General features: G+C 42.7%; 1 protein-coding gene across 3 annotated transcripts in view; it reads right to left on the reverse strand.

The window, feature by feature from the left end:
• INPP4A (inositol polyphosphate-4-phosphatase type I A) overlaps positions 1-18442 on the reverse strand; it is a 132843-nt gene extending 114401 nt beyond the window's left edge. For all 3 annotated transcript variants that reach the window (XM_086619311.1, XM_086619302.1, XM_086619294.1), the window contains exon 1: positions 18419-18442. The gene's annotated coding sequence lies outside the window, so the exon portion shown is untranslated. The remainder of the gene's footprint in view (positions 1-18418) is intronic.
• Between the last annotated feature and the right edge of the window lie 3727 nt (positions 18443-22169).

The following is a 22169-nucleotide window of genomic DNA, read 5'->3' on the forward strand; positions in this document are numbered from 1 at the left end:
GACAAACCAGAGGTAGTAAAGGAGAGGAAAGCCTGCAGATTCTAATACAGGTGATGACTTGTACCAAAAAATTGACAAAACAACCCTAAAACCTAAAGAACTACTATGATGTTTGTGCTTATACTTTTTCTTGGGAAATTCTGAAGGGACTAGAACTCTCACCCGTCAACGGCTGCATATAACCTCTTATGTCACCCTCCTATGAGCCATGTCGCATTTTTTCCTCCATGATGCAAGAAGCCATAAATAGATGTGGGAATTCAAAAATATTAAATGAGATTTGTGGGATTTGTTTTCTTTACTTAAAAGGGAAGGAAGGATGAAAGAAAGAAAGAAAAAAAGAAATCATGCAGTGCAACACATTTAATTACATGTAGAATTGTCTAGGAAAAAAAAAGAATTACCTGAACAAATACAGCATCTGAAACAAAGTCCAGAGTTTTAGAGCACACCAAAATAAAACCACAGAGAAATACAGAACTGTCCCAAAGTCAGAGTACAGGATGTGTGTTTACTTCACATAGACACCATCAATGCACACAACAGACATCAATATCTATTAATTAGATATAAGAATACAGTTTTTCCCTTCCGTTTGATCTACAGCCACTCAGAAGAAAACAACGAATTTGACTAACTTACAGATGTTGTTGCCCTGTGCTTGATCTGAAATGGTTTGCTTATCCTTCATCAAGAAAACATCTCAAACTCAAATATATCTTGCTAAAAAGTATTTTTATATAGACTCCAGAAACTTGCTGTTTTTCTTGAATTCTTTTTTTCCCCCTAACTAAAAAGTCAAAGAAAATCTGAAAAACAAAGGATTCAGAAAATTTCTAAAAATATATGTGAAAAGGATAACTTAAATCATGAAAAGAAACCTCTCCAGGCAAATATTTTCTTCATAAAATAGAAATAAGCATTCTGCCATACTTACTGTTGGTTTATTTGTTTTATAATTATAAATTTGAGCAGTGAAAAGAAAAAATATCAAGCTTCCTACATCTGCTTTGTGAAGAAAGTCCCAGACAGAAAGATTCTTTTCATCTTGAGATCACTAAGTATTTCTATTGTCCAAGACATTATACTTTGACTTAACAATTAGTGATTTGATAGTTTTTACTAAATAGATGATCTGTACTACTGTAACACAGGCAAAATAATAGTGAACTTTCCATTTATTGGAGGTATGTTAGAAAATAGAATTTATAACATCCATGTCACCAGTTAGATTTCAAGTTTTGCTGTAATTTTAGTTGAGATATTTTTCTCCAAAATCTGGAGCATGCAATTGCTAAAGAATTTGTAAAGTGTATGATACCACAGGTATGACTGAAACTTTGATTCAATGAAATACTGATATTTCATTCATATTGATCTCGAAACTTTGGCATACAAAGGTAAAATTCTGTTTCTAAAAAGACTGATAGCTATCAGAAGAGTGAAACATTAAATCAAAACCCTAGAAAACATCTGCCTGCACATATAGAAGTGATCACTATTCAAAGTTTCCAGCCAAAATGGAAGATGAAAAATAAGTGATGCATCATTGCTGCTAAAAGTAAAGCCTATTATATCCTTTCTCTTACAACTTGAGCATGTGTCCAGAAAAAAACGTACAAAATTTTTTTCATGCAAACGTTTTCAGTTAGGATTAAACACTGCACAACATTTCACTTTTCTGTTTCTTGTTTAGTGAGCATAAATAGACTGCTGTAGAAGTAGAAGCATTCAATCCAAGTAGAAGACAAGTGCTTCATGTTCTCCAAACAAACCTCCTAGTCTGAATAAAGGAAAATCTTTAATCACTTTGTTCAGTTATGCCTGCACATTTAAGAAATATTTCTGGACAAAAGCTTTGCAAATGATCTTTTTAATGTTTGTATGAAACCAAGGCGATCCAAACAAAGAGGCCGTTTTTCTCTGCAGGCGTCTCTTTTCACTAAAAACAGGGCTTCCAGTTCAAGACCTGCAGTGTGAAGGAAAATATGCTGCTGTTGCTCAAACTTTACACACTATTTGTTTAAGACTTAATTCCTCTGAGCTGTCGAAACACGACCTTTCAGTAGTTCAAACCTTCAACCAAAAAAAAGAAGACATTCACAAACACCTTTGAGCTCACAAGAGGAGACCTGGTTTCCATCAGAGCTGCCACAAATGCCTTCTGCAATGGACAATTCTGTTACACGGTTAATAGCCAACCTAAAACCAACGACGATGTCTCCCAGGATGCTCATTATGGAGGTAACACTGCAAGTTTGAAAGTCCTTGTGAATGAGCATTTTTATTTTGGTTTAGTATCAAACATTTCTACTGCACTCTTTGGCTGTGGTCCAACGCTGCCCTGGTACCTGTTCATGCTGTGGGCAGCAGAAAGGGGCTCCCCACTGGGGCCAAGCAGTACCCTCCACTGCCTCAATGCACAAGCAGCCCTGGCCCTTGCCCTTCCCCTCCTATTCTCAGCAAAGGAGAGACAGGGAACACGAAAGTCCCCAGTACAGACCACTACAACTACAAAGGTATGTGCATACATGACCCAGGCCTGCTGCGCTCCCTCCCTGCCGCACAGGCTGCCTTGTTCAGCTGGGGTTAGTGGGGTCCTACAGTTGTGCAATTACCACCTCACCAGGATGTTGAGCTAAATCATGTTTCTACACTCCACACTAGTCCAACCACTCAAACAGCTGACACAACAACAGAAAAACAGCACCTGTACTGAGTCAGAAATTGTTTTCAGCAGACAGCATGGCATTCTAGGTCCCAGCTACAAACTACTATTTTGAGTAAACTGGGTGAGAAGTTTCTTCTCACATATGCCCAAGAACCTAAAAATGGCTCTACTTAAGCTATGCCATAGCAGTTCCCCTTTTGCCCTGCACTGGTCCATTTGTCTCTGTAAAAAGTATCTTTTACGATCAGATCTAGACAACCACTGCTAATGACTCACTGAAACACCATTACTAATCTGGGATTTACGCCATCATTTTTCAGTCAAGACTGATTAAAGAGATTTGGCAATACTGCAAACACAATTCAGCATCTCTGGCACTGTTTAGAAAACTGTGATCACAGCTTCACATGTATTAAGACTGGTGGCCATCTGCAAAATTTCATGCTGATGCATCCAAAGAACATATATTCAGCCAGCAATTTGAACTGTGGGTGAAAAAGATGGGTGGGAATAGAAGACGATAAGATCCAACAAAGTAAGATTAAGCAAATATCCTCTTCTAGAGAGGCTAAAGTTCCAGCATTAAAAATAGACACTTTGTGCAATGCTGTCTCAAATTTTGCATACACATACGATAACACCAAAATATTTTTATATTTACAACAAATTAAAAATGAAGATTTCTATCAAAAATATAGACAACTGATTTTGATACATTGCACCTTAAACCAATAAATATTCAAATGTGTTATCAAACTGCAGCAATGTTTCTCCCCCACACTTCTGCTTTCCTTTTGACTTTGCCTGAAATCAGTACTCCAATGACAGGAGCAAATCCACATTGCTTCAAGCATTCTTCTGGCATCAAGATATGGAAGCAGGGTATAAAGTTAATTAAGAGCGCAATATTAAAAGCTGTGGTATCAGCAAAGCAAAGGTGCAGACAGCAGCAGATCTTCTGAGACTCTTTACTAGAGAACTTGTCTCTACTTCCATCTGAAAGCCAACATCTAGTGCTCTGAATATGTAAATTCAGTTAATGCCTGGAGGTTGAACTGCTGCCAGCAACAGATTTCAGATTCAAGCAGATGGAAGAGAAAAATTCCAGCTCCGACAGGTAGGGACTACTGCTGCTATGTGGGGCTATGCCTTCCTTTGGAGGGATTTCACACTGTTGTTAGCAAATCCTTTTCAGAGGAAAAGTAGGCCAGTCAGCCCGACCCTGCAAACAAATGACAGTATCACATTTCCAAAGCCTTTCAATGTGTTGCATGTCCCTCTGATGATCCCCCACCACTACATTTTCCAGTAAAAATCATTTTCATGGGGACATCACATACCTCCCACGCCAGCTTCATCCCCCTCCTGTTCTCCAGAGGGGACCGCTCCCTCCCTACTCATCTTACAAACTTTGCTCATTATGTGCGTCATTTCAAGGATTTCCACACTGGCTATCGCTGCCAGGGACACTTCTCTTCTTGGGTCTAAAGCCTGCCCCCATTTCCACCCCTGCTACCACGAAATACTGAATGTTGCAGAGGAACTAAGGATCTGATAAATGCAATGTCACACACACACATCAGTACGGAAATATCACTTTCAAATGTGAATGTGACAGAAGAGGAGGTCACTGTAAAGGACTTTTTTGAGCATCTGAAGCATTCTGGGCCAGAATATCAGGTCTGAACAGGGTATGGCAGAGTTTCGCAGTGTAAAATCAGAGGGACGAGAGCAGGACACATGTCTGAAAGGCAACATGGAAAATGGCTTTAGCTGGCCTGCCACAAGAACAGAAGTGTTAGGAACCACTCTGGTTTTTTGGTAAATATAAGCACATGCTATATATGCACACAGCTGCAATCTCTTTTTCTCACACAAATCTTCACTAGATGTTATTTAAGAATATTCAAATGAATGCCCAAAACCACACAAAAAACAACAAAACAAAACTACTCAGCCATAAAAAGGAAACACGAAGCTTTACCTTCCTTTTCAACCTTGAGCTACCTCTCCATTATCTTACTCTCAGGACCTGCTCTCAGACTCGTGCAACACGTCATTTAGGAGAAAACCAGGTCTACACCCATATTACTTCCAACCGCACATACCACAACAGGAAAGCACAAATTTACCCTGCCTCATTATATCACCTCATTCCTGTCTGCAAACAATAACCTCAGACAAATGCAAACCCTATTACAAAGTAGCTCCACTAAAAAAAGCAAACAAAAAAAACTCTTTTCCCTACAGTTACCCACCTGCACAATGCATTTAAACACCATTAACCAAATCCTTCCTCCACTCACACCCACTCACCTTGTAAAGGGGTGCAACAGCTGTTCAAAAATAAACAGGGAGGCAGTAAACAGGATGGGGAAAGGGACTGACTTCCATTTGACAGTCTGGGAAGGCTTTCATTTTAGGAAGGATGGGATGCAGCTCCTCAGAGGCAGAGGCTGTTCCTCTGACTACATCCAACTCTCATGCTGCCTAGAGTGGAGGAGGATAGCAGTGTTTCTCACTGGTTGGATGCTACTCTCTTATTTTGGTTCAGCAGGAAACAAAAAACCCTTTACTTCCAATATGCTGTGGTACTCAGAGCTACCCGACAGAAAGGACTACAAGTCAACGTTTTAGTAATGCATCAAAGTTCTACATGCAACAGCCACAAGAGTCTCACCTTAAAAAATACCCTAACCAAGTGTCCGGACAGAAGTAAAAAGCTCTTCATTTGCGCGGAGAGAGAAAAAATTGGTACGTATCTTAGAGCTGGTGGAAACAGGAAAGACACAATCACAACAGCAGATTACCAGCAACAGGATAACAAGCTATTTCCTTGGGGTCAATGGCTTGTTGAAGACATAGTCAACTGAGTAACCATCAACCTAGTAATCGTCATTAAGTCATCTTTCTTCCTCTCTCGAAATTAACTACATTTGCATATTTCTTTGTACCCAGAGGGTAACCATTAAAGAAGTTTTTATTTTAGTAATCATCATCATTAAAATCAAAGCATCTGAGACAGAGTATTTTAGGATAACGATGCAAAGTGAAATATTACTTCTATACGCACCAACTGCAGTTAATAGTTTTGATTTAGGTACCTACAGTAGTCAACGTGGGAACCTCATGTTTCACTTTCAGGTTTTCTTTATTCCTGTTATGCTTTAGGAGGCTGACTCTGAAAGTGCAGCAAATTCTTATCAGTTAAAAATTCTGCATGGCCTCTGTATTGGACCTTTTACCTCACCCAGTGCCTTGAAGGTACTGCTTTCAAGCATTAGTTCAGTATTTTGAAAATTTATTGTGCAGAAGGCTGCTTCTCCTTTCATTTTCTTTCTGAGAAATGCAAATATCCAAATTTTTAGACTTTTGGGTGCTTTCACTTTCTGACTGCTAATTCTGTTAACTCAGTAGTACCAAAGTTCCCTCAAATTTCATAGTTCCCCTTCCTTGGTGTTTGGTTTTTTTCTTCTTTTTTCCTTTTTTCAAGTCTTGGTTCTTGCAGTTCCCAAAGTTACACTCTCGTGATCTTCAGTCACAATTCTAGAGGATCTTTCATTATCTTCTTCCCACCAACTACATCATAAAAATGATGACAGATAAATTATATTTTCCCTATCGTCCCTATAAATTAATGTCAAGGTCTTTTAAAGTTTGTTTGCCTAGAAATCATACCTATGGCTTTTCCTGCAAACTTTCACAGACAGCCCCTGCCTCTCAACTTGTGCTCTGCGAACTTTCTGTCCATCTCTTGCCACCTTCATGGCTTCACTGTTTCAAATGGTCTCAATTCTAGTCTAATCCTAATCTTCAAGTATAACTGCAGCAATGAGGAAAAAGGGGCCACCAAAAAAAACCCTCCCCATTTCCTTCTATTTATGGAGCTAACGCTTTTCATTTCCCAAGCTCTTGATGCTTTTAAGGAGAACTCCAGCTTTCCTCCTTCCGGAGCCCTCCCTAGAGGCATATGTCTTCACAGGCTCTCCAACATTGCTGCTAAATGATAAACCAGGAAAAGAAGAAGAATATAGATGGATTTTTACCACTTCTTGCCTCCTTCAATCCTCAGACATCACAGTTTAAATCAGACCAACTGTTCGCAAGCTCTAGTTTATAAATCTCAGTACCAGGTCCTAGATGGAAATTACTGGGGTACACTGCATTCTCAGAATCCTGCTGGGAGGGCACTCGTCATGACAGGGAGGGTCACGGCACTGGATACAGGAGCAGCCTGAAACTAAATGCTTCCCATGTTATGCTCAAAACCTCCAGTTCGGAGACTGTGTAGCTGCTGATACCACTCTGCTGCAGAAATACCATGAACTGGACTTGTTTGCATTGGACTGACTCTTCACTTTCTGAAAGTTCCATGTAAATGCAATACGTACAGATCCTGCTGTTGGCATCAAACTGGCATCCTGTGCATAATTCTTCACCATGCATCCCTAAGACAATGAACCACATACAATTACACAAATCCAGACGTATTTAGAAGGCTATATAAAAGCGGCTTTTCTCCATCCTTATAACCACTGTGAAAGGCCTCAGAGAATCCCAGAAACACAGGCATTTTGTAGAACCTCCAACAATTACTCCCTCAGGAATCACTGTTCCTTCTGACAGTTTTACCCAAGCCTACAATACTCAGCCTTTTCCTGAAAGTCTCAGGTCCTTGAAGCATGTCAGCAGGCCTACAGACCTGTCAGTCTGACCTCGGTGGTGGGGAAGGTTATGGAGCAGATCATCTTGAGTGCCATCACATGGCATGTACAGGACAACCAGGTGATCAGGCCCAGTCAGCACGGGCTTAGGAAAGACAGGTCCTGCTTGACTAACCTGATCTCCTGCTATGACAAGCTGACCTGCTTAGTGGATGAGGGAAAGGCTGTGAATGTTGTCTACCTAGACTTTAGTAAAGCCTTTGACACCATTACCCACAGCATTCTCCTGGAGAAACTGGCTGCTCATGGCTTGGACAGGTGTATGCTTTGCTGGGTAAAAAACTGGCTGAATGACCGGGCACAAAGAGTTGTGGTGAATGGAGTTAATGCTCCTGAGGTGAACTATCCCATTTATATACACGCCAGCAGAGAGGACTATGTAGTTTGCCCGCCTTCTTCACACCGCAGCAGATACCCCAGAATCAAACACATTCTGCGGATTTTAACACTCTGGAGCTAGACAGGAGATGTTCAAAGCAGCCCTGGACAGCTACAGCAAGATGGTGACACAACAGCACTCTGCTGCTCCAAGACTAAGAGCTAACACGTTACTTTCCGAGCTGCAGTACTCTGAGTTAGCTCTGAAGTAAGGGAAATCAGGAGGAAAACGTGCTTTGGTCCCTTCAGAGCAACAGGAGGGAAACAGAACAAGGAGGAAACATAAGAGAACCACAGAAATTAAGAATTTCTCTTCCTATGCCAGGTCTTTAGCTCCTGAAACACCTATGTGAGACATGACATTTACATAACAAAACACTAGAAGTTTTTACTGCTCTTCCTGAGAAGTGAAATCTCACTAAAAAACACTGATCCTCACTAATTTCACAGTTAGTGTTCCCCACTAATTGTCTCCCCATGTACCTGCTTTCTGCTAGGACTGGAGAGCAGTGCTTTTAGAGCAGCTCTCAAAGTCTCCCTGTGCTTAGCAGCTAGTCTAATTGCTGAGCTGCTTCTACACAGCAGAGCAGAAGCCTCCACTCCACCAGCACCTCTTCTCCCAGGGCAATGTTATCCTGCCACGAAGTAACAGCCATTGTACAACCAATGAAAAGCAGCACAGTACATGTACAAAGAGCCAACGGTGAGCCTGTGATGACTTCTGATGGCTTTATTTACATCCCACCCGTCCATTTTCAGTAGCGTGCTCGTTTTACCCATGAGATTTTAAAACAATTGCTCAGTTCACACCCAAGCCTGCAGGGTGCTGAAGTTCCCAGTTTCTGACAGCACCTGGACACTTACCGCTCTACTGTAACTGAGTTACTTCTGCTATACAACAGAACTGCTAATATTTTACATAGGCATGTTCATTCACTGTATTAATTAGATATTTAATTTGAAATGTTCTGAAAACTGAATAGAGCACGCACATCCAAAGTTCTCATCGCAGATTCACTCACTATAGGAGCCCTCACATAGATTTCTTGACTGACTGTATTTTGCTGTGCTCTCTTTTCATACAGTATATAACCTTCTGGTCATAACAGATCGCTTGCTCCCAGCTGGAAAGCCTCTTGGGAACACAGAACTGTAACCTACCATTAATATATTAAGTACAAAACATTTCAGACACCATGACGCAGAAATCACAAACAAACATAGGAAGTTATGTGATAACTTGACGTAGAACTAACAAGGCTTGTTCCATATCCATCTCTAGCTCAAGTGAAGCAGTAAACCAACAGCTCATGTTGGAAGTCTATGTCTCAGGCTCTGCTACTGTAGCCATTAGTACTTCTAGCAGAAATAGAGTTCTTACTGACACTTCTTGGAAAGGGTAATTTTACTAAAATATAGATTGGGTCAAACTAACAGGAAAAAAAAACTATTCTTGGGTAATGTGTTCTCGCCAAAAGAAACCTATTGTAGAAAAGATTCGGTCAGAGAATATGTAGTTTTCTCAAGTCTTACAAAACTGGTAAGATGAAATCCGTCTATTATTTGATGAAAAGAAACTTAACTCATGCAGACCACTTAGACAGAAGCACCCATACATTTCGAGTTAGTGCTCCACAAATGCTTCCTTGCAGTTGTTTGGGAAAGGTACATTGACTGGGGAGAGAAAGAGTTTTGGTACACATCAAAGCAAAGATGCAATTCAGTATTTCCACCATTCTTACCAAAAGGGGAAGAGGGAAAGTCTCTGTTTACATTGAAAGCAGTTCCCTGCTGCACAAGACTTTGCCAGTTTTTAATGGACAAGTCATTTACCTGCCATCACTAGTCCCAGATTGTTTTAAAAAACTCTTACATGCCACTGCATGCCAAACATAATGCTGTCATGTCACTGCGCAATAGCTGAGATACACGGGTTCACACGAAGAGAATGAACAGTTTGTAAAGCACTTTCTAATCCTTCAGCAAAAGAGGAGCAATCAGAGGGAACAGTAGCATCACTACCCATAACTATGGCTGCTCAAAATCACTTCTTAAAAGACTGCCGTTTCAGTTGCTTCCATTTTCCCGAAACGTGTGCCCAGAAATTTTTCATGCTGAGTGTTTGCCTCAGACTGATTTTTTAAAAGAATAATCATTAGTTCCAGCTAAAACAGTTCAGCTGCTGCCAAGAATACGGGCTAAAGGAAACATGTTTTGCATAAATTTAAAAAAGAAAACAACAAAAACTGGCAGTCTTTCCTTTCTATTCTAATTCTTTAGAAAGTTACAGTAAACACAGGCCCGGTAGAGATTCACTCACATCTAAAATCTCCAAAGATGCCAAAAAACGGAGTGCTCTTGATTTCCACATGTAATCTAACCACACATGCACTGCCCTACAGGCAGGGTCACTGTTGCAGCCCAAAGGGTTCAGAAACAGTCCTTTTTCATAATCCTTCAACATCAGTTTGGCTGAACATTGAACTGGGTCAAAAGAACCTGTATCTCTAGGAGTAGCCTTCAGGAATAAGAAAGAAATATCAAATTCAAAAGCATGAGGAAAAAACAAAGGAGGAGGCCAAGAAGTAACAGATTTGAAGAGTAATACTGGCAAAATTGGCTTAAAAAAATGGAGGTGTCAGAAGACCGGAACTGAAGTCTGGGGGTAGAAATAAGGTTAGAAATTACCTGGCTGGGAGGAATCATTGCAATAAAGAGCTGCAGAGCAGACAGGTATGGGCAGACCAAAGAGAATGGACAAGGAGCATAAGGAAGGAAACCAAAGGGGGCAGTCTAAGCTGGTGCAAGGAGGCTGGGAATCAGCTGTGGGAACAGGTGAGATACTGGACACAGGCTCCAAGGGAAAACCAGACTTCTTATGCAAAAAGAATACAGTATTAACTAGCTTGGGGTGCTCAACTCGAGACATGCATGACTCAACTTTGGAAGTATACAGTCTTTTACATAATGTGTGTAGAAGTAGCCGGGAGGACTTAGCAGTTCAGTAAAACTGAAACTAGATCTTAAATCAGGCACCTCAAAACTGAGAAATACTGTACTGACCAAAGGCAAAAGGACAATTTTTAAAGACTTGCCTTGCATCACACAGGAACTGTGAGAGTGGTAAGATTGCGTCCTAAGCCTCCAGAAGGATGCAGCTCTCGATTAGAAAACAACCTTGTCCTCCTCTTCCTTCAATCCCCTGCTTTGACTGCTATACAACTTTCTATTTCTGCAACAAATAAAGCTATTACACTCACCAGTGTCCTTTACTGGAGAGGCCATCCCCAGATTAGGCCCCTCCTGTCCATTAAATACAGCACAGAAAAGTAGATCATCTAACTAAAGATTTATCACAAGTGGAATCCATGAGGCCAAACTACGGTTACATGAATTGCTCTTTCAAGACAGCTACTCCGTAAGCAGTGTAGGTCATCTGTGGTTTAAAATATTGTCTTCATCCCTGTAACAGTCTTGTTTGTGCAGGACATTTTTGCCTTCCGTTCAGCATGGAACCGACAGTGCCAAACACTCTCCCCAATCCCAGAAATGATGACAGACGATCCAATCATGCTTTGGGAGCAAAAGTTATGATCATAGAATCATAGAATGTTAGGGTTGGAAGGGACCTTAAAGATCATCTAGTTCCAAACCCCCTGCCATGGGCAGGGACACCCTTCACTACACTAGAAAACCTCAAGGACCATGTTCGTCCTTGTTTCTACAAGTATGCAACTGGACAGCAGAGCAAGTTTGTGAGTCCTTATAGAGTTAAGTGTCACACAACACTACTTCCTAGCTTCCAGTTCCAACACCGACTTTTCAACATGGCTAGACATACATGACTTTTCTGCTCATGTTATTATCTATTGGCCCCAATATATTAATTGTTGCTATATCTGCCTGTGTTACACTGTACAATTTTGAACCCAAAAAAGTGACCCATAAAAACCAGAAGGGATAAGATACTAATGATATAATTCTCTTGTGCAGACAACGTCCATACTAACAAAGCACCTGAGAAATGCTCTACAGACTTCTGGACCTGGACATGAAGACTTATCCCAGATTTTACATGTTGCATCTTCCACAAGACAATACACAAGCACCTATTTTAAACAAACACTGTAAGGTTCAATAAATTCTGATATTCACAGAATTGCTATCAGAATTAACAATGTACTAATACTTACTGCTTTGTAAGTATATTTGCTTTGTGGTAAAAACATAACAGAAAAATGGCACACAGAGCTCGGCAAGTAGCTCTGGCGACTGAAGATATTACCATGCTGCTGTTCAAGTTTGCTGCCTCACAAGCAAAGTCAACAGACCAGATCAAGTGAATGCTCTTCAGAAATGTCAAACCAACAGCTTAAATTAAGCTGTTGAACTTTGCACTAAAGTAGCTGAAGCGCAGGCACACATTTCGCTCCACCTGCCCTGCTGCGGGAAGCAGTCATTTCCAGCCTAGTGAACGTAGAAAGTAGCTACAGGTTCAAAAGAACTGTTAGTGGCAAGACAAAATACAGCAAGATGTATAGAGAAATCCAGGTGGGTAAGGGGAAAAAAATTAAAATAAATTTTTAGAGAGTTTATCAATAACTACTTTATTCTGAGCAACATTGAAAAAACCCACAAGTTTTTTTTCAAAAGAGCACTATGAAAAATTACAGGCTTAGCAAACTATGCAAAATTATTCCCTTAACACTAGTCATCACAGAGAAAATGTAGAAAAAGAGCTGGAAAAAGAACAGAGGAGACTCCAAGCAGGCAAGTATTTCTAAGACACTCTATACAAGCAATTTAATTCTAAAGTCTTATTATAACTCTCAAAGATTGGACAATTCTTGAATAATTCTTCTAAAGCCTGAATCCACACTCCAGTCTGCCAAGGGTTAAGGCTTGAAACAAACACAACCTGGAATTATAGAAAGATCTGATGCCTAACCCTAGCAGTAAGCCCAGCACTGCACTTTTCCCAACACAATACATTTAACCACAGAGAATGAGTGGAAGAAAAAATTCTCAGCAGATCTAGTATCCTCTGTGCCTCCACTGTCAGCCATACTTTCAACCTTAGAGACTTGTCCGACTCATCACAAGGTGAAATTCCAGGCATCAAATTCTTCCTAAGCACAGTTAATTTTGCTTGTACACGCTACTACAGCTGGAAGGAAGTTACGGAAAAGCCAGTGACAGGGCAGGCTACCACCAGGTAAAGAAGCTACGCGAGCACAGAGTTAGTCTGGGCTACTGAGCGTTGTAAAAAAGGAAGGGACTGAGCATGTGCAGATGCATTCTCAGGCACTAGTTTTACTTGTAGAATTCTGCACAGTTTGCTCCACTGCAGTAAGGGCACCTTAGCTATAAACTGCCTGAAGGAACTGAGGTGTGCTGCTTCCAAAGATCTGCAACATCTGTACGTACATGCTTCCTATAATTAGTCATATTGTGGAAAGAATAATTGTTCTTACCAAAGTTTAGATGGGTGGTAAAACATTATTTTCTTCAGCAAGACAAAACTAGCCATGCTTGTGAGAGCAGACAACCCCAGCTTCTTTAAAGCACCTTATCTAGCAATGGCAGTCAGCAACACGCAAACGCTGTACCAGGCCTTCGTCTGCAGGTTCTCATTCAGTGTGGCACAGCCCCGCTCGCTTCCCATATGCTGAGGTTCGGGATGCACCTGCCAGGGAAGCCCAGCCCTAAAGCCTAGACCCTGCTTTTGCATTCTCCCCAAACACATCCCAGCTGGAACTACAGGTTCAGAACTCCTTCAGTTTTTTTTCAGAAACTACAACTTTAAAGTTGTAGCAAAGGCTATGAAACATAGATCAGAAACACGCATTTTCCTACCACTATCTCTCCTCTTTCCTGTATGGGCTATCTACTTTCTCATCCTCCCTGCTCTTTTCCCTTCATTTTCCTCCTCTATATCCCTGCTCCTTTTTTCCCATGCTACTCCCTTTCACCTCGCTCAGTTATCTCCTCCACAAAATCTGTTCTGTCTGCAACAAACTGGAAGAACGGAGCTGTATTTAGAGAGCGTCACCTCTCACACAAGAGGCTTCTCTGTGAGCACGGCAGGGCAGTAGGACGCAAACAAGATGCAGGCCTTCATGAGAAATAGAAGAACATCAAAGGAGTTATAGTACCATGAGTGGGCCAGGTCTTCACATACAGCTCAAGAATGTCAATGTCTTTATCAATGCCTTACCCTGCTGATTTCATACAACGTCTTAGCGGTATCTCACTGCTGAATGCAATGAGTACTTTTAAGTGAATACAGACACACATTCACAAACCTCGGTCACAGAGAAATCCTTGGTCATATATCATAAGCTGCACAGAAAGTCTCCTTCACCTAAGATCAAGATCTCATCTTGCCTGGAGATTAGGGGGAAATATATGTTACTTTCTCACAGGTCATCAAGATGGTTTTAGCTTAGGTCGTACCTTGGTACTTTAATTTCCCTTTTTACTATGTATTACATATTTGGTAAAAATATCATAAACTCAAGAAATTCAAATTCAGTGTAAGTATAAATGTCCAGGGACAGCGTTCTTGCTGAGTGAATACACTTTATTGCAGCCTCCAAATGTTGTTTTTAAGAAGTGGTAACATACTTCTGCAGCACTGGCACCTCCCTTTCCTCTGCAAGAGACAGAAAAGTTGCCTGGCTGGCTCAATGGTCTGACAGAAGCAGAAGCACGATGTCCACACGTGCTGGCTGATGCAACATCACTAACCCCAGTTTCTGAAATAGGGAAAACACAGCAGCAACTGCAAGGGAAGTCTGGGAGTTTGCCTTCCATTATCTTGCGCACACTTCCCTGACTGTGTGCCTTACAAACCACAAAAGCTGGCTATGACCCTGCCACTCCTCTGTGCAGCCCAGACACACACCCTCCTCTCAGTCACATCCTTAATTTACAAATGCCCCTGTTATTTCCTTTACTTCACCTGATTCACACCTCATTCTCAACCTGCTGTGCCCTGGTTGTTCTTTAGTTTTGACTTGCAGGCTGCCAATCCGTGGTGACACTTCCCTTACAGGAAGTAGATCACTACAGAGAACAGACCCTGGGAAACGAAGGAGAGCGGTGGCAGCAGGAAGTGGCTGTGAAGCAGGAGAGGGAAATTTCTCCTTCTACCTGAAAGCCAGAAGAATCAACTTTGTCTACAGTAAAGGGCTTATCATATTAGGTTACGCAGCAATAGGTGTGATTTAAACACATTTGAGGGTACACCTATCTGCCTGACAGATGTGGATGAGGCAGATACACCCTAAAGCTTTCTTCTTCCAAGGTCAACAATTTTTTCCAACGATGTTTCTGCAAAGGATGTCTGTTTGAGATTTAGGTAGATAATCCAACAATAGACAGGAAATTCAGTTTGTCAGAAAAGAAACAAGAAGGGAAGTGACAAGCAAAGAGTACATAAGATAGAGCTTTGAGCTATGCTGTCTGTGTTACTTGATCTCCTATCTCTCAAGGAAAACAGGTAGAGGCTTCAAACTTCATCTCCAAGCAAGGCGATCGCTCTCCACATCCAGGCAAGAAACAAGGAAGTTTTTCCAACACTAATCTAAAAAGGGGGTCCAAGAGGTATTCTTTTATTCTTACAAAATATCTCATGTACTAGCAATTCATAGAATCATAGAATGGCATAGGCTGGAAGGGACCTTAGAGATCATCTAATCCAACCTCCCTGTCATGGCAGGGACGTCTCTCAACTAGATCAGGCTACTCAAGGCTCTGTCCATCTTGGCCTTGAACACCTCCAGGGAGGGGACATCCACAACTTCTCTGGGCAATTTATTCCAAAGTCTTACCACCCTCGTACCGAAGAATTTCTTCCTAAGATCTAATCTAAATCTGTTCTCCTTCAACTTAAACCCATTTCCCCTTGTCCTATCAGTGGACACTCTTGTAAAAAGTCCCTCCCCAGCCTTCCTGTAGGTTCCCTTCAATTAGGTAATTAAAATTTTCTGTCATAAAGCGCATGCCAGAAACCTGAATTAAATCTTAACAAGGAAACAAGAACCAAAAAGGGATGCTTGGCCTTCTCATTTTCCTTCCTAGTTACAGTACAATAATACAGAGATTAAGGACCCCAGAACATATAGGAAACAAGAGCACTCATTTCTCCTAGCAGTCATTTCACTCCATGGGGAGAATTTCTTCCATTTAATATAGCACCTGTGCAACCAGACTGGACTTGAACAGGTCTAAGAGATGGCTGAGGACATCTAGCCTTCAATACATCGGAGATTTTAAACCAGAAAATTCTACTACCCCAGCACGGATACAGTCTTCTGTCCAGTTGACAGCGCAAGACAGAAGTAAATAAGTTTCTGCAGAGGTGTGATCACTGCCTTCAGTAACGGAGCCAAACACCCTCTGAAGATCACATGCCTTCTTTACCACGCTTCAGCAGGGATCTTTCTTTCTCCACAGGTCTCTACAAGTTACCACCCACTATAGAATAAGTTGAAATTAGCCCATTAAAAAAAAATTAAATCACGGGCAAAGGTGTCACGTATCAAGAAAAACGCAAACAGCCTAGATACAGATACTTGAAAACAGCACTGAAATCACAATTTGCTAACAACTTGGTACTGCCAGCAGGGAGCAGTGAATAAAAGAGGTCACATCCACCTCAAAGTTTGGCAAGTGTCAGGTTTCCTAGATTTAAGAACACCGAATTTCAAGCTGCTCCACCAAAGCCACGTGAAACGATGAGGGTGCATCAGTACCGCAAAAAAAATACATATGTTCCCCCACATTTGCTCTCACCTAATATTTGCACTGAGAGTCAGAGAGACTTGCGAAAAAAATGGCAAGATACTGCACTCCTTGTGAGGGCCCTCTGAGTTCCTACAAGCCAGGTAGCCCACCGAGTTAAAATCTTCAGAAGCAGGAAAAACCTTTTAAAAAAGTTTTTAAACTAAGAGCTTTTGAAAACAGCATTAGCAAACGGTGGTTCCTCATGGGAAAACAAATAATCTTGTTTCCAGGACAACAGGGTTCTGCTAGCTCATCTCCCTTGCTTTAGAGTTTGAGGGCATGCAAACACACAAGAGCCTCTGCTGTCCCTTAAAACGTAACCCACCAAGACCTTCCCAGATAGCTCCCTACTGCCAGTGTAGACAAGCTCAATACTACAGACTTCTGCAAAATAGAGTGATATTGGCCTGCAGATGGAGAGCCACTGTCAACACAGAGAGCCTGACTGCCCAGCCAAAAGCCCCTCTACAGTCTATACAGCACATGCAGTCCATGCTGAGCTTTGACCAGCATACATTGACTTTGCTCATTGTGTGGGGAAAAAACATACGCCACTGGGACAAAGCTACAACTTCATTCTTATGCTGCTCCATCAAAGCCATGTGAAACGGATGATGGTGCATCAGTACTGCAAAGGTGTTTCTACTACATTTCACGACTATATTGTAGCTTAATAAATGGGCAAAAATCTGAAATATGCACCAAACAAAACACAGGATGTTTCCTTTTAAGGCTTCTCTACATGGGAAAGGAATCATAAAAGCTGGTCTGGAATGAATTAAGGGAAGTTAAACGTTCTTAAACATCCTATCGCTTTCCTCAGCACACTGCTCGCGAAGCTCTGCTCTTCAATTCCTGTTCCCTGCACGATGGCATCGCTGCCGCAAAAGCGGAGCTCACCGCAGGGCACAGGTGCGCCATGCACCATCAGACCACAATCTCGAACGGACTCTCTGGTCTTTGCTTTTTCAAACTCCTGCTGGCAACGCAGAAGGGACAATCCCGCCCCAGGACAGGGCCTCCTGTGCACACAAGCGTTTCCGTGGCTTTCGGAGCACGAAAGCGCGCAGGTGTGGAGGGCGCAGTGCTACTGGCGGTCCCAAGCCCACCCCCTCGCCCTGGGGTCACCCCACCACTGCACGGACAAACGCGGCACCCCACGGCGGTCCGAGGGCGGCCGGGCCTGCCGGCCCGCTGCGCTGCAAACCCGCGCCGCGGCACAGAGCCATCGAAGCAGCACTCAGGCTGCTATGGAAAAGCACGGATCTCAAAAAAAAAACCCAAACACCTGGAAATAGGAATGCACAGCAGCTCTCAAGCATCTTCTTAAATAAGAAATTAAAAGCAAAATCATCCTTTTTTTTTTTTTTTTTTTGATGTCTCGCTCTCGCATCTCTTCCCGAAACAGCTGTTTACACGCCCTTATTGACTCGCGGCAGCCCGGCACGGCTCACCTACGCTCAGGACAAACCTTAATGAAAGATAAACGCGTAACAACGTACCCGATAACGCCGTCACGCGCAGCAACGCGCCGCAGATGACAACGGCGACGACCGAAACCGCGAGGCGGCACGAAGCAAACCCCGGGTGCCGGGGCCTCCCCAAGATGGGGGCCCGGCAGCGGACGCCCGGGACGAAGGGCGGGCGAGCGAGCGGGCCGCCCTCAGCGGCGGCTGGCGACGAGGGGCGGCGCCGCTGCCCCCCGCCCGACGGCCGCCCCTCGCGCGCGCTGCCAACGCTCCCGCGGCGCAGCGCAGCGCCGTGCCGTGCCGCCCCCCCCGCCCGAGCTGTCAGCGGCGCCTCCGCCTCAGCCGTGAGAGACCCGCCGGGCCTGGCCCCCGTTTCGGAGACGCACCTCTCCCTCCGGCCCCCTCCTCACAGCGCGGCGGGGCAGCTCCCCGGCAGGCGCCCCGCGCTCACCTTCCCAGCCCCGGCTCGCCGGGCACCGCCCCGCGGTAGCCGCCGGCCCCGCACTCCCAGCGGCCCGACGCGCGCTGGCTGGCGACCGCCCGCTCGTGACGGCACCGGGAGCGGCGGCCCCGCCCCGCCCCTGGGCCCGGCCCCCCGTGGCGCACGCCGCCGGGCCCCGCTGCTCCGCGCCCGGTGGGGAAGGCAAAAACGGGGACGAATAACGGGGACGAGCGGCGCGGCGACGGCAAGGTTGGCGTCGCCTTCCCGCCGGGGCTGGCGCAGGCCCGCTTTCAGCACGCCTCCGGTTAGCCGAGGCTTGCCTTCCGGCCTGCGAGCCGGCCGCCTGCTCCTTCGTGCTTTGTCATCGCCGACTCCAAAGGATCCAAAAATACAGAAACTGGGATTCTCTCTTGTATCACCATCCGCAGCCAGGAATTGCGGATTCCAAGAAAGAAAACGTCCTGGACCAGAGAAGTACCCACATCACAAATAGGAAGTTTGGGCCAAATAATTTAAGGTAACAGTCCAGATTTTTTTTTTTTTTCTTTTGTAATGAAAACACCAGCATGTTTCCTCCATTCATCCTTATTCATTGTCCACACTTGAAGTTGCTTGACAGTGGTTCAACCAGCTACATTTGTTTAAACTCTTGTAAGGCTGGAGTCCGGGCTCCATTTCCTAACCAATTTCTCTACCACGCAGCTATCAGTGAGGGATTTAACCTGTTCAGAGTGAAGTGCAATTTGAAAGAGTGTAAGAAGACGTCACAGTCCAGCTCTGGCTCCTTCTATTATTTTTACATGGTGCACAAATGCCAAAGGGGAAGACATGTTACTCACAAGCCGCCTTGTGGGAACTCCCAAGAGGTACGAGAGGGGCTCCTGCACGCAGGAAACACGCTGAAGTGAGGAATTTGTGAGACAGATACACTTGCCAGGATGCCTCCAACCAACTGTGCATGATCTGCAAAGGACCGCTGCCAAGTACCAGTTGAGTCCGTCTCAACGCCATTCTAGTGTAAGAATTTTAATCTGCCTGTTGTAGTTGCCCAGCACTGGAAGCTGCCAGCTCAAGTCCTCAATATGATCTGAATTCAGATGGAGAAGCCCGGAGATGAAGCTTGAATTTTTCATTTTTCTTTCCACCTGTCAGTGGTGAAATTTCATTTTTAGCTGTGTGACAGGATTGATCCAAGCACTTCGTTTCAAAAAAATCAGACAGAACTTCGAGAGAAGAGCGTATTTTCAATGCCTAGTCAAACGTGATTTTTAATATTTATCTTTGGTCATAGTTTAGCACAAAGCTAATGAACCACGCCATGTTTTTAAACAAAAAGGAGACAGAAAGTAGGAGTTCCTCTCCATACCATGCAAGCATAAAGCCATACTCTTATCAAAGTATTAAATATGCTTGGCCAGAATAGGCTAGAAAGCAAGTACACACCATCTCTATAGCACCCTTCAATTTTAATACAGGGCTTGACAGTGTTAAGAAGCACATAACTTTGTAGTTTATTTGTAGCTGATGACAGTTTTAATCATCATCAACAAAAATACAACCTTTTAACAGCAGGCTCGGACAACTCCCCACCAAGGATCATGGAAGAACAGTGTTTACTACTGATCTTCACTCAGCATCAGTAAATTGAAACCACTAAAACTCAACAGACCAGAAGGGCGCTTATGTTACACCAGCACTGAAGGAGGAGGATGTGGAGAACCACCATGTTAGTTGTAGGCACAGCAGTCTGAGTTACCCAGGGCAACAGAAGAGAAAAGCCAGCAGGGCAGGAATGGATCAGGCAGGCAGGTTTTTCCATTTACCTCTTTTTTTTTTTTTTTCCCCCAATATTATAGATTTGATTAAAAAAACCTAAGTAACAAATTTAAAACCTAATTGTCAGCAGGGAGTTGTATTTGAGCAGAGGTACCTGGTGAGCTGCCCTGGGACCATTACCAGGTTGGTTTAAGACTATTCAACGTTTTCCTCCAAGATGTGGAAGCATGTATAAAATGACTGCTGATTGTATTTGTGGGCAACACAAATGCTGGCATGCTGGCGCTATGGTGAACAAAAGAACTGGGCCATCACGTAAGAGTTTTGGAACAGGTGATAAAAGCATACTGTTCAAAATCTAGTTGTTTGTTTGGGATTTTTTATAGTCAAATCTAAGGTTATACCATCCAGTAAAGAATACAAAGCTGTACCTTGAACACTGGAAAAACAGCAAACTGGAAAACTGCTGAATCTGAGAAAGGCATCAGGGTCATAACGGACAAGGAATTAACATGAGATCTCAACATTGTGACAAAATCTTGGAAGTACAATCAATAGTGTACAAAGAAAGAAGAGGGGATTTTACCCATATATAGATCCCTGAAAAAAACCCATAACAGGAGTTTATCTCCTTCTTAAAAGATTACAAATTTGTGAGAGGACTAAGGAAAACAAGCGCAACACAAGATTTTAGGATGTCAATCCACGCATTTCATCAAAAAAATACTAAGTGGTTTTTTAGTTTTAAATGCATTCCCAGCAAGAAAATAGAGGATACTACTGACATCTTTCGCAGAGCCATCCCCTCCCCTTTTCCTCTAAGTAGAAGCTGAAGTAAAATTCTAATCACAAGACAGATGTGCACTTTCAACAGAGCGATTACTGGCTACTGAAATGTACAATCGAATGAAGACATAGATTACATTTTATGCCTTTTTCAACAGTCGGTATCTTTCTCTAGCATAAAAATTTAGCCTTCACAGGAGGTCAGACTAGATGAAAGGTGTTAAACTCACTTACCTTAACTGCTAATACAAAGCAGGAAGAAAGAGACACTTCAGTGGATGTCCAGTCTCAGCTGATAAAGGGCTTTGTGTAGCTTCTGTCCTTATAACTGAGCAATGCAAAATTTTAGATAACTGATCATCAGTTTCTATTTACCCTCATCTTACAGGTCATTGCATTGTTAGCATATTGAGTAACAGATTTCTTCTCATCCAGATTTCCAGAAACCATCCTCCTACAGCCATTAGAGAGGTATGGCTGATACAGAATCAAAAGCCTGAGACAAGCAGTATCTAAGAAATATTAGACCTCTGTGACCTACGTACCAGAAAGACTTCAAAACTTCCCCCACCAAAAAAGCCTTAAAAATTCCTGCCATAAATTGACAGAAAAATTCTGAATTCCTCATCCTTCATGATAATGACGGAAAACACAATACAATTTTACAGTAGAACAGTTTATCATTGGAACTTATGAATTACAAATCAGTTTCTATATTCACTGTTTTTTCCTTAGCTCCTTTTAAAGTAATAGTAGCAATACTGCAAAAAATAGTTTGAGGTATCTTGTTCTACGTCATAGAGATTTGCTTGTATCATTTCCTCTGCTACTAAAAATCTTTAAGAAATTATTCTCTTCAATTTCACTGCAGCCCATTAGTATCTACAGGCAAACAAACAATATGGCACATGAAAGCTTTCATCAGGACAAACAAACCTCAGCTTGATATAAAAAATAATTTCAATGTTATCTACTAAAATACATTATTATTTGAAATATACCACCCGCTACTGATATCATTAAGCAGTTATTCAAATGCTAATCTTGTTGCTTCTTCTCCTTTCAACGTTTAAGGATGTTGTTAATCAACTTACTGTAAATCCTGAAAATAAAGCATAGTCTACTTCAAGAAG

This window comes from Tauraco erythrolophus, chromosome 1 (assembly GCF_009769465.1).
Source record: "Tauraco erythrolophus isolate bTauEry1 chromosome 1, bTauEry1.pri, whole genome shotgun sequence".
In the NCBI taxonomy this organism is placed as follows: Eukaryota; Metazoa; Chordata; class Aves; order Musophagiformes; family Musophagidae; genus Tauraco; species Tauraco erythrolophus.